The 8,104-nt window shown below is 31.4% G+C and overlaps 1 long non-coding RNA gene across 1 annotated transcript; it reads right to left on the bottom strand.

The window, feature by feature from the left end:
- Positions 1-696: 696 nt before the first annotated feature.
- Positions 697-1,935, bottom strand: LOC127862630 (uncharacterized). Its single transcript, XR_008040712.1, has 3 exons — positions 1,467-1,935; positions 1,043-1,211; positions 697-886 (listed from the first exon to the last, which is right to left on the bottom strand). It is a non-coding gene; the product is annotated as an uncharacterized LOC127862630 (long non-coding RNA).
- Between the last annotated feature and the right edge of the window lie 6,169 nt (positions 1,936-8,104).

The following is an 8,104-nucleotide window of genomic DNA, read 5'->3' as shown; positions in this document are numbered from 1 at the left end:
TTTCAAGTAGAGCTTGACGACGTTCAATGATAAACCATTTTAATTCACGGCTAAAAGTTATTTAACCAGAAAATACGCCTTAGTAAGGCAAAATTACGCCCATTTCACTGAAGACAAAACCAACCAGAAAATACGCCTTAGTAGCTTCGACCTTGCGTTATATTACAAACCGTCTCATTGACTTCTTCCGTGTGTGTGGATGTTGTTTGTCCTGGTTCCTGGCTGTCCGTAGATCTAGTAGTCATTGTGTTGCCTATTCAAAACAACAATAAAAATTGGTATTACACATAACTAGTCAGTGTTAGAAAGTTCGTTAGTTATGAAACCATTAAGTACAACGCATTTGTATTAATGCATGTGTAGTAATTACAAATCACTGTGAAACATACCAATTTTTTGCTCCGTGCATTTCTGACAATTCAAATAACAAATACACATTATCAGACAGACCGCATTAAAGTAGAGCTTGACGACGTTCAATGATTAAACATTTTAATTCACGGCAAAAAGATATTTGAATATCTGTATTTAAAATGAATAACTCATGAATGAACATGAATGTAATCATAAAACTGATTGGCTATATTTATAAAAATAATAATTCAAAAGACATTTAAAGCTTATTTTAAATGTGATAAATATCAGTGATAAATCCATCACAGATGACATCTTTACAATAGAATGTACCTTTCTTCATGGAAGTGTTGGTACTCCATAATCATATCGGAGTTCCTCGCCAATTGCAATGTCTCTGTCGGCGAAAGTGCATAGATGGAGAGTTTGGTTGACTTCAACTATTTTCATTACACAATATTGTTTTGCGTCTCCATTTTCGGCATCATTTATCATTCGACCCTCATGAAATATATCGTTGGTAGCGTCAATGCTGAATAAGACATTTAAATAAACACTTCTGTTGCTTTAAACTAAAATAACGCGCATGCCAAATTTAATTATTATGGTGAAAAATCTAAAGATAATTCCTCTTCTAATGGCGTGATTTAAACGTTTGATGTGCAAAGTAAAGATAATTTGTAGTTACCAGCAAGATTTGTCTCTGTATTTAAAAAAGTAAATGAAGCTGCCTTGACCCTCCTTTTCATACTCCTTTTCTAATTGCCGTGCATGTTTTACTCGTGTTATCAGATCCCCTTTGTATTCGAGAAGAAAGTCTCCTTTTTTAAAAGGCTTAGTGGCAAAGACTCCTTCGCCTGAAATATTTATATTTGTAGACATTTTATATTAATAATCATTTTGGTCATATAATTGAAGGCTAGATATAGGCGCCAATAGTGTTTTATTAATAAATAATCAATAGATCTTTATGCTACTTCCATACTTCTGTCCAGTATTAAGTAACCCAATAGTCCATGTTTGTTTGCTTCTTTTTAATGGAAAGTGGCTACGATGTTCTTTTATAATTTCTAAACGACTTTAAACATAACCATATACAAAAATATTTGTACCTATGACATCATTGACGGTTTTACTTCAAACCCTGGTGGATCAACGTAATTCTGGCAGTACGTTCTTGCGAGATCAAGGGGACTTGGACCCTTTTGGCTACTAAATGTTAAAATGGAAATGTCGATGAGAAAAACAACAAGAGCTGTCAGAAAACAGCGCGCTCGACTATTCAAGAGCTTGACAGTATAAAGTAAGCCACCATGGGGAAATTGTTCATATTCAATAAGGTCAAGGTACTATAGTTATATTCTAACTGGAAGAGGACCATAATTGAAACATATTGATCCTATGTCAATGTCTTGTAACTTGTGAATATGTTACTATGTCGTAATAAATAAGTTTAAACCAAACATATTGATCGCTTATGTTTTAAAGAAGTGGTACATTATAGACGATATTGAGTTCAGCTTTCCACAAAACATATGAATTGAACATTTGTAAAGACATAAAACAAACTAATAAGATTGTATTTCAAGTTTGATAGCAATAGCTTGGGTGGGATGGTTGGACGGTCTTAAGAAAAAACAAATTGCTTTTTTAACATGTTAAAAAAAAATAAGAAAAACAAAAACATTTTTTTTGGGGGGGGGGGATTTCTAGGGTGGGGCGTGTGGGATGGTTTGGGTGAAGACCATTGTGGTGAATCAGGTAAGTGTTGTTTTGTCAAAGTATGAATCAATTTTGATCTTAAATAAAGAAGTTATGGCAATTTAATCAAAATTTATTAATTTGACCGTCATATTCAATGTCAAAGGTCAAGGTAAAATTCAACTTGCCAGGTGCAGTACCCTCATGATAGTAAGAAAGTATTTGCAGTTTGAAAGCAATAGCCTTGATACTTTAGAAGTAAAGTCGATGTAAACACAAAATTGAACAAAATATTCAAAGTTACTAAGTGAAAAAAGGGCCATAATTCTTACAAAATGCTTGTTACAGTTGTCTGCTCTTGTTTATAGATTGGGGTCATGTTGGTCAAGAAGTATGCAAAATATGAAAGCAGCATGTCAAGGGACAATTAAAATATTTGAGGTGGTACGCAAAGTTTAACAAATAATTATTAATAATATGCATATTCTAAGTGGAAAAAGGGGCCATAATTCTTACAAAATGTTGTTTACAGTAGTCTGCTCTTGTTTATAGATTGGGGTCATGTTGGTTCAGAAGTATGCAAAATATGAAAGCAATATGTCAAGGGACAAAGAAAATATTTAAGGTGGTACGCAAACTTTAACATAGAATAACCAATAATATGCATATTCTAAGTGAAAAAAGGGGCCATAATTCTTACAAAATGCTTTTTACAGTTGTCTGCTCGTGTTTATAGATTGGGGTCATGTTGGTAAAGAAGTATGCAAAATATGACACCTTATGTCAAGGGACAAAGAAAATATTTGAGGTGGAACGCAAACTTTAATAAAGATTTATCAATAATGTGAATATTCTAAGTGGAAAAGGGGCCATAATTCTTACAAAATGCTTGTTAAAGTTGTCTGCTCTTGTTTATCGATTGGGGTTATGTTGGTAAAGAAGTATGCAAAATATAAGAGCAATATGTCAAGGGACATAGAAAGTATTTGCGGTGGTACGTAAACTTTAACAAAGATTTATCAATAATATGCATATTTTAAGTGGGAAAAGGGGCCATAATTCTTACAAAATGCTTGTTACAGTTGTCTGCTCTTATTCATAGATTGGGGTCATGTTGGTAAGGAAGCATGCTTAATATAAAAGCAATATGTTTAGGGACATAGACAATATTTGAGGTGGTACGCAACCTTTAACATTCTAACGCTCACGCTCACGCTAACGCTCACGCTAACGCCGAAGCCGGAGTGAGTAGGATAGCTCCACTATATATATATATATATATAACGAAAAACTGCCTAGAGCTCTACTTTGTTTAACGTATATTTATAAAATATATTCGTGGAATATGTACCGTAAAACAAGCTTTGTAATCAAATAATATTTATATAAATCGATCTTTAGAATTCGTCTTCCAGTATTACTTTAACGTTTACATAAAAACGCTTTTTAATAGTAATTGAAAGTTGTAAACATAATTAAAAAACTTACCTTAGTTTAATGCGTTTTTTTCGCTCGAAACTCCATTTTTCCAACTTACTTTCACTAAATGATATAAATACCGAGTGTATGATTTTTAAACAGCGCAACCGGGGAACTGTTATAAGCCTGGATACACACTCGATTGTAATTTGGTCAAAAATTGTGTATATTTTGTGCATGCCACAAACCCGCTAATCGGGGAAGGCGTTGGATTTCTAATTTAAATTGACAGTTTGGTATTTCATACACGTAGATTAGAGATTTTCGCCTAAAACCAACCGGGGAATTCCCCGGTTGGTAGGTGTTCCCCGGTTTGTTGGTGTGTATTCATACAATTTTCCCCGGTTGGTAGGTTTTACAAACTCACACACACACACACACACACACACACACACACACACACACACACACACACACATACACACACACACAAACACACACATGTAAGAAGTAGAATATATTACTTTTTCAACATTTAGAGCATATACGTTTACTCTATTGAAGTTTTTCCGGGTCTTTGTTTGAACTGAATCGCCTTGTAGCTAGCTTCTTTAGTTTAGTTTCTGTTTTTCAATAATTTTGAGAACATCTTACACCAGATGATTACTTATGAATAATTACAATATATTATTCTTAGTGAGTTTTTCCTTACATGTACCTTGTTGTATGCACTTTCAAGTTTAATAAAACTGAAACCAAGGTACAAAGATTAAAATAACACGTTTTCTCCCCAAGATATTCTTCTTCATTGAAGAAGAGTACATAAGTGGGAATTAAAGGGTATGATCTACCTTTAAAACATATTTACTTTTTTAAATGCTTGTTCAATTATATGAAAGTATTATTTCTTCTATTGTACATTTTGATAATGCTTCCTTTTTTGATTTCGCGGGAAGCGTTCTCAATTTTTCGTTTTTTACCATGAAGAGGAAACTCTTTGCTACTGACAATTTTAAAAAAAAAATTCATATTATTATCCCATCTAAATGTATGATATATTTTTTAAACTTTATTTATACAAATATTGTTACCTGGTAAATATAAAATCCGATACAACAGGCTAGGCTGGATCTATTTTTAATCACTTCAGATTTCTTGCAACACTTTAAAACCACTGGAATTGAACCATGTTTACAATCGGATCACTCGATAATTACTTTAAACTTAACCTTTAGTAACTTTCCTCATAAACCAGGTCTTTGGCAACATAATAATTCTTTACTGTCAGACATTATGTATGTAAAGGAAATCAACAACAAAATTGATGATATTAAACTTCAATACGCACTACCCATTTATAATTATCAAAATATAAACGATATTCCTGACAGTGAATTACAGTTTACGATTAGTGATCAACTTTTAATAGAAACCCTGCTTATGGATTTAAGGGTCAAATCTATTTCATATGGGTCATATAAAAAAGAGAAACAAAACTTATAGAAAGCAAATTATTAACAAGAATTAAAGAGTTGGAAGAAAACTTCCTCGATGAAAACTCTGAAGAACTTGAAAATTTGAAAACTGAAATAAATAATATTCAAACACACATCTAAAAGGATACATGCTAAGATCCAAATTTCAGTGGACTTAACAAGGTGAAAAGCCATCTAGATAATTTTGTAGCCTTGAAAAATATAATGCAATAACAACATCAATATATAAACTAAAAATGAAGATGATAGTGAAATAAATGACCAAACCGGTCTCCTTAATTCAATAGCATCGTATTATCAGTCTCTTTATAAACAAAATAATGATTGCAGTAGTGAAGACTTTAATAACTATGTAAAAGACATAAATTGCCCAAAATTAAACCAGAGTGAGTCCATTTTAATCGAAGGTATTATAACTTTAGAGGAAGCTTCAACTGTTTTAAAAAAGATGTCAAATAATAAAAGCCCAGGCAGTTCTGGCTTCAGTGCAGAATTTTATGAATGTTTTGGAAAAAATTGGTACTTTTATTGTCAGATCCTTAGATGAAGCTTATAAGTGTGGTCATTTATCTATAACACAAACTCAAGGTATCATAACCTGTATTCCAAAGGGTGATAAATCTAGGCTTTATATAAAAAAAATGCGTCGAATTACTCTTTTAAATACTGTTTATAAAATTGCCTCCGGAGTAATAGCTAACAGATTTAAATTATTTATTGACAAGTTAATTCATAACGACCAGACGGGTTTTATTAAAGGGAGATACATAGTGGAAAATACTAGGTTAATTCATGACATTATGCACTATACTGAAGAAAACGAGATTCCAGGCTTACTTCTCCTAATTGATTTTGAAAAGGCGTACGATTAATTGGCCTGGTTCTTGTACAAAGTACACTTTCTTTCTTTAATTTCGGTCCTGACATAAAACGTTGGTTTGAGGTTTTATATAAAGATTCTAAATCAGCCGTTTCTCAGTGTGGGTACTTATCTAACTTTTCCCCTATTGAAAGGGGCTGCAGGAAAGGAGATCGTCTCTCATGTTGCATTGTTATCCTCTGTGCCGAAGTTGTGTCACTTGTATTGAGAAATAACAATAATATAAAAGGTATAACCATTCAGGGAACTGAACATAAATTGTCCCAGTTTGCTGATGATACTACTATTTTATAAGACAGTACCGAACAATCCCTAAATGAGACACTTACTGTTATACAGAATTTTGCATATATTTCAGGCCTTAATGTGAATTTTGATAAAACAAATGTTGTATGGATTGGCAAGAACAAATATATTTCATATACCATAAAAACCAAATGGAAACTAAATTGGATGCAACAGGGCTTTAAAATGCTTGGATAACATTTCCAAGTAGACCTGTCAAAAATGTTAACAATTAAATTACGATGAAAAAAATATTAAAATGGAAAACATTCTGAAAAATTGGAAAAGAAGAATTTTAACACATTAGCAAAATTGTGATTATATAAACACTTCTTGTGTCATTATTCAATCACCTGTTCATATCATTGCCCAACCCACCCATTACCATATTAAATTAAATAAAATCTTCTATTCTCAGTTTTATTTGGGATGGGCATAGTAAAATAAAGTTCACAACAATAGTAAAAGAACATAATGAAGGAGGTTTAAACATGATCAATTTGGATGCATTTGTTCCAGCATTAAAACTAACCTGGCTACAAAAACTTCAATCCTTTAGTGGAAATTGGATAGACATCACAAAAGTGTATTTTAATAAGTATAAACTCTTTAAATGCAGTTATCATTACGCTTTAAATACAGATAATAGAATTTAAAAATCTTTTTGGGTAGATGTTTTAAAAAGCTTCTCACTTTAATGTAATAAATTGGATTTAAACACAGAAGAGTTTCTATATTATCCACTTTTCTACAATCCAAACATATTAATAGGAAATAAAGGTATTTTCTTTAAGTCATGGATTGATGCTGGAATTCATTGTATAGGGGATATATTTAAAAATGGAACCTTAATTCCTTTAGATGAAATAAAAAGAATGTATAATTTGAACATAAATTTCATTCATTATACAGGGGTAAAAAAGCAATAGATGAGTTTTTGAAAAAAAGTGTCTTGTCCCACCCAACAAATTATAAAACCCTTTTTGCCCCCTTTATTACAACTTTTACTGAAAAAAGAATCTGGAGCAAAAAAGACTATACATCATTATAAATAAAAATAATGAACAACCATCAGTAAAAGCAAAATGGTGTACTTAACTTAATTCCACAATTAATTTAAAAAAATGGATTTACATATTTTAGCTACCATTTTAATAACCAATGACGTAAAAGTGCAGTGGTTCCAATATAGAATTACTCACAGAATACTTGGAACAAATAGTCTCTTAAATAAAATGAAAATTACTAATGATCCATTATGTTCTTTATGCAAACAAAGTGATGAAACTTTAGAACATATATTCTGGGAATGTCAGATATCTAAAACAATTATTGACGAAATGTTACCCAGACAATCTTTTCCATTTATTGATAAGACAACTTTTCTTCTTGGATATTTTACGAAGTCTGCTAGTACCATAAATAATGTAATTTTATTTTTAAAGCTATACTCATACAAGTGTAAAACAAAAAAAAATCATTCCAAGCATAGCAGGAGCCAAGAAATACCTCAAATATGAATATGATAACTTGAGAAAAAATTCAATTACAAAAAACAATTAAGAATCCTTTGATAGAGAATGGGAACTTTTTAATACCATTTTATCACAGACATAGATTTTAAACGCGAGGATTATTGAATTTTCATCTGTTATTACAATGTTTACATCATTTATACAGCATTGATTATCTATACACAATAAAAAATATCTGCATCATTAAATGCTCTTATTACTGTTTCTCTCTATGCCTTTACATTTGCTAGTACAATTTAAACATCATTGGTCGTATATATATATATATACATATACACACTGGAAAATAAAAAAAATAAAAACAATAAAAAAGTTTCATAATGATTTGCAAAAAAATTGTCTTTAAGGGTGTTCACAAGCTTCTTTTACTACATAAAATCTATGGAAAATGACCCCACGGTGGCCATGTTTTTTGACAGCCAGAACCAGTTTCA

Source organism: Dreissena polymorpha, chromosome 1, assembly GCF_020536995.1.
Source record: "Dreissena polymorpha isolate Duluth1 chromosome 1, UMN_Dpol_1.0, whole genome shotgun sequence".
In the NCBI taxonomy this organism is placed as follows: Eukaryota; Metazoa; Mollusca; class Bivalvia; order Myida; family Dreissenidae; genus Dreissena; species Dreissena polymorpha.
This window is presented reverse-complemented; position numbering and strand designations above follow the sequence as displayed.